The 5,306-nt window shown below is 54.9% G+C and overlaps 1 pseudogene; it reads left to right on the top strand.

Moving 5' to 3' along the window:
• Positions 1–795: 795 nt before the first annotated feature.
• On the top strand, positions 796–4,000 carry LOC120653455 (annotated as a pseudogene).
• The last annotated feature ends 1,306 nt before the right edge of the window (positions 4,001–5,306 follow it).

Raw genomic sequence — 5,306 nt, 5'->3', positions numbered from 1 at the left:
AACCGATACTAACAGGGGTTCCTGCTCGGTACTAATGTGAATTTTTCTAGCAGTGTTGTCGACCGTGCCAATTCTGTTGTTGAATGGTGGGAGATCTGTAATTGGCGTTCTTTGCTTCTATGACTCAAGCTATACCTTTGGTGCATATGTTACCTTTGGGTCCAATGGTTGTGGTTTTTGTGCATATATATCAATGTAATAATTTTGTTCATATCTTGTACTTACTAATTTTCAATGTTAATTGGGTGTTCACATTCTTCAGAAATGTCATGTGTAATTGCTACCGACTATTCTGCAGTGAGCCAGTGACCTCAAGAATACCTTGGTACCATCCTCGGCGAGGGGGAATGCAAGATCGATACTAAATTACTTACGCTTCGATAGATTCCCACGTATTACCTACTCTCGACTCAATTTTTCATAATCAAATATTCCCTCCGTTCCAAATTACGTTTTGTTTGACGTTTTCAACCCTATATGTTTGACCGCTCGTCTTTTCTTTAAAAACATTGTGCAAACATAGTTAAATTTAAATTATTTTTGAAGATTTTATTAATAAAGCAAGCTACGATAAAAGAAGTAATATTTTTCATAAAATTTTGAATAAGACAAATGGTTAAATTTAGGCTAAAAATAGTTAAACAAATTATAATATGAAATCGAGGGTAGCATTCAGCGGAAGTTGTCCCTCAAGATAGAGGCGCCTATACTAGTTGGTTCCGGCCGTGCCAATGCACTGACGTTTTTAACGTCACCATCTTCCCCAAAGACTGAAAACCGAGCGGCCGGCCGGCGAAAAACGAAAAGTTTGCCCGAGGGCATCTTTCGATGGCGTAAGCGCTCTTGTCTGCAGTCTGCTGATGTCTGCCCCGTGAACGGCCAATTCCTCCTCGGTTTCATTATCCACCTCTTTCGATTTTTATACCCTGTGGAAGATATTAAGATCAGACACGCCAACCTTGTCATCGTCAAGCGTGCAAGATCCTTTGCGGCCATGGCGAGGCCGCACGTCGTGGTTGTGCCGTACCCTTGCTCCGGCAACATCAACCCGGCGCTGCAGGTCGCCAAGCTGCTGCACCGCCACGGCGTCTACGTCACCTTCGTCAACACCGAGCACAACCACCGCCGCGTGCAGGCCACGGAGGGCGCCGGCGCCGTGCGGGGCCGCGAGGGGTTCCGCTTCGAGGCCATCCCGGACGGGCTCTCCGACGCCGACCGCGGCAAGCAGGACTACGGCCGCGGCCTGGCCGTGTCCACGAGCACGCGCTGCGCGGCGCCGCTCAGGGACCTCATCGCGCGGCTCAACGCCACGCCCGGCGTGCCGCCGGTCACCTGCGTGCTGCCCACGATGCTGATGAGCTTCGTGCTGGGCGTGGCGCGGGAGCTCGGGATCCCGACCATGGCGTTCTGGACCGCCAGCGCCGCCGCGCTCATGACGCACATGCGGCTCCGGGAGCTCGAGGAACGGGGATATGTGCCACTCAAGGGCGAGCAAGCACACGACTCGCTTTTCATTCACTAGCTCCCTGAGCATAATCACCAGTTCATCACTAATCGATGATTCCGGTTGCAGATGAGAGCTACTTGACCAACGGCTACCTCGAGAAGACGGTCATCGACTGGATCCCCGGCATGCCACCGATCCGCCTCAGCGACTTCTCCAGCTTCCTCCGCACCACCGACCCGAACGACTTCGGCCTCCGCTTCAACGAGTCGGAGGCCAACCACTGCGCCAAGGCCGGCGCTGTTAGGAATAAACCTACTGTTCGCGTGTGTGCGAGTGAGTCTGTTAGCTTGTTAGTCGTGCGTGTGTTGCATGCATAAGTTCAGGCTAGTTAGTCAGCATGCGCTAGTCGAGTTCGTGCTCGTGTGTGTTCGACTGGGGCATGGCACTTGTGTGTGCACGCATCGTGCGTCCAGATCGGTCGAGCTGGGAGTGGATGGCGGCGCGGCCGGGTTCCAAGGCGTGGCGAGCATGACGTGCGGCGCATGCTTGCTCCTTCGTTCGAGGCAAGGAAGACCACGTCTGGAGGCCTGCGGATGCAGCGGAGGGGGCGCCACCTGGCTCGTGGATGAGGTTGCAGACCGGTTCTTGCGGTAAGTTCGGTGCTCACGAACGAGAACAAGCAGGGTCGCAATGTGCGTGCGTGGGCCGAGTTCACTAGAGTGTGGTGGCGTGGGTGCTGTGTTGCCAAGGCCTATAAATGGTCATGTAATCTTTGTGTGCTGGGGTGAGCCGAGTAGAATAAGACAAGCCAATATACAGGCCATTCGGCGGCCGGGGCGTTTGTCGCCATGTCTCGTGTTCATGTGATCGTTCTTCGATCCTCTGTTTTCAACAATTGGTATCAAGAACGTAGGTTCGTCATGGGATTCATTCCCATCGCCAGAGGCGCGCTGGTGGTGGCCGGCGACGTGAGGGTCTTGGCGGAGGTGCGGCGAGGTCGTCAGGCCGTGTGTCGGCTTGTGCATGCTCGCCGGTGGTGGCGCTGCGGCAGTGGATCGTGTGTCGATCCTGCCCGGTGTGATGCATTCAGCGGCGTGTGTCGCCGGTGCCGTGGATGACGGCATGTGTCGCCGGTGGAGAAGGAGCTTGGCGTGTGTCGCTGAGGAAGATGACGAAGGTCGTCGGGTGCCTGCGGAGGCGACGTATGCTGCGTGGTTCGCGTCGAGTGTGGAGGCCGTAGTTGCGGCCGTGGCGGCTACGACGAGAAGAGCAGCATCATCAGCTCCGGCAGGAAGCATGCAGGTTTGCGCGGAGACGGTGCATGCATAGGTGGCCGCGTCTGGTCGAGGCCGTAGCGGCGGCCGTGGCGATGAAGACAACGGCAGCTGCGGCAACTCTGGCAACGGCAAGTCAGGTTTAGGGGGGTGATTGTTAGGAATAAACCTGACTGTTCGCGTGTGCGAGTGAGTCTGTTAGCTTGTTAGTTGTGCGTGTGTGCATGCATAAGTTCAGGCTCGTTAGTTAGCATGTGTTAGTCGAGTTCGTGCTCGTGTGTGTGCGACGGGGGCATGGCACTTGTGTGTGCTCGCGTCGTGCGTCCAGATCGGTCGAGCTGGGAGTGGATGGCGGCGCGGCCGGGTTCCAGGGCGTGGCGAGCGTGACGTGCGGCGCATGCTTGCTCGTTCGTTGGAGGCAAGGAAGACCACGTATGGAGGCTTGCGGATGCAGCGGAAGGGGCGCCACCTGGCTCGTGGATGAGGTTGAAGACCGGTTTCTTGCGGTGAGTTCGGTGCTCCGTCGTCTACGTCAACTTCGGCAGCCACACGGTGCTGTCGCTGGAGCAGCTGGCCGAGTTCGCGTGGGGCCTCGCGGCGAGCGGCCACCTAGTCCTATGGTGCATCAGAGACAACCTCGTCTGTGGCGGCGGCAGCGGCCGGCCGTGCTGCCCCCGGACTTCTGGGCTGCGGCCGCGGGGAGGTGCCACGTGACGGCGTGGTGCCCGCAGGAGCAGGTGCTGCGCTACTCGGCCGTGGGCTGCTTCCTGACGCACAGCGGGTGGAACTCGACGTGCGAGAGCGTGGCCGCCGGTGTGCCGATGGTGTGCTGGCCGGGGTTCTCGGACCAGCACACCAACTACAAGTACGCCTGCGAGGTGTGGGGCGTTGGCGTCCGGCTGGACCCGGAGGTCAGGAGGGAGCAGGTCGCCGCGCACGTCAGGGAGGCCATGGCGAGCGAGGAGATAAAGGCCAGCGCGCCGAGGTGGAAGGCGAAGGCGAAGGCGTCGGCGGCCAGCTGCTCGATCCGGCGGGTCGTCGTATGAAAACCTGCTGAGCTTGGTCAGAGCTTTGGGCGGCTCACCCAACGTCTAACCCAGAGGTCGCACAAATTCAGAGTGTTTCTGTTGGAATATTTGGACTAGGTATCATTTATTTGAAAGATAAATTAATAACTGAAAGATCCACTGGGGAGTGGCTACCATACGGATAATCGAGGAGAGTAATGGCTAGGTTGTAATTGGTGATTAAAATAGAGAATTGATGATTGATTAATGATGCGAATTGATGGCCATTGTTGTGTCCAGATTCATCACTCTTCCTCTCCGATCACATTTACAAGGAGCCTACTTCCTGGTGGCCACAGCTACTTCATCTACATCCCGATAGCTTGGTACACTATTTCATCCTTAAGCCGTGCGACTACTTGGTGGCCACAACTACTTCGTCTACATTCCAATGGCCTTAATAACGATATCGTCCTCAAGCCGTACGGTCGTAGCAGTGCTCCCAAGTGAACATCAAGATCATCTCGACTACTTCCTAAAGGCCATATGCACTGCATCGATGACAGTTCGGTTACATCAAACAGTCCGAACCGACACAATATTCAGTCTTGGAAATGACGCAACTGGTATCTCCACCTTGGGGTACATTATAAATAAAGATGGCCAAAAGGCCCAAGGCCTGACAGCCTGGCATGAGTCCCGAGTTTTTGGCATGACCTAAGCACGGTATAGCCCGATGGTTATCGTGCCAGGGACGGCACGGCCATTATGGTGTGCCATGCTTGGGCCGCCAGTGCAACACGTCGGGCGGCATGGTACGACCTAATATTTAAGATTAGCTTGTTAACGGCCCGCAAATTTTTCAATCTCACTGGCCCACCAAATATCATCTCTCAAAACCTTAACTCCCACACACAACACACCTCATCTCTCTCACTCTCTCTCTCTCCCTTGTCCTCTTGGTCGATTCCCCACCGGCCTCCACCGCCTTCAGCGCCACAGCTGCGGGGACGGTCGCCACCCTGCTCGCTGGCTCGGTCCTCACCTCCCCGCGCACAGGCGCGCGGTGGGGGTTGGCAGGCACGGCACGGCATGCATGGCCAGCGCTGGCGGCAGACGACACAAGCGCAACGGAACCCATGCTTTTCGGGCCGGTCCAACACGAAAATGGGCTCGTAAGCTGGTGCTTGGACTGGGATGATGGCACAATGGGTGGCACGACATGGTCTGTTTGCGTGGTTGTGCTGGGTCTAGCCCAATCAGTTCATGCCCGGGCCCGGGCTGGGGGCCAGATATAATTACAAGTCATCTCTTGTTTATTTCTTGTTCGTGTTTCTTAGCAAAATTAACATGAACATAGGCATGCACATGCTTGTCATCACAAGATCATTATTTTACATCATGAAATCAGTAGTAGTATTTTGAATTAAAATATACTAAAATTTTCCTATATATCTAACAGTTTCTCTGCACCCTGAAGTAACTGTGCGACCATGATGTCAATAACTAAATCAATTAACTATGGGTGATGCTATACTCCTTGCCAAAATTAATCGATTTCTTACTTTATGGATGTTC

This window comes from Panicum virgatum, chromosome 1K (assembly GCF_016808335.1).
Source record: "Panicum virgatum strain AP13 chromosome 1K, P.virgatum_v5, whole genome shotgun sequence".
Taxonomy (NCBI): Eukaryota; Viridiplantae; Streptophyta; class Magnoliopsida; order Poales; family Poaceae; genus Panicum; species Panicum virgatum.
Note: the sequence above shows the minus strand (reverse complement) of the source record. Positions and strands in the feature narration are given on the sequence as shown.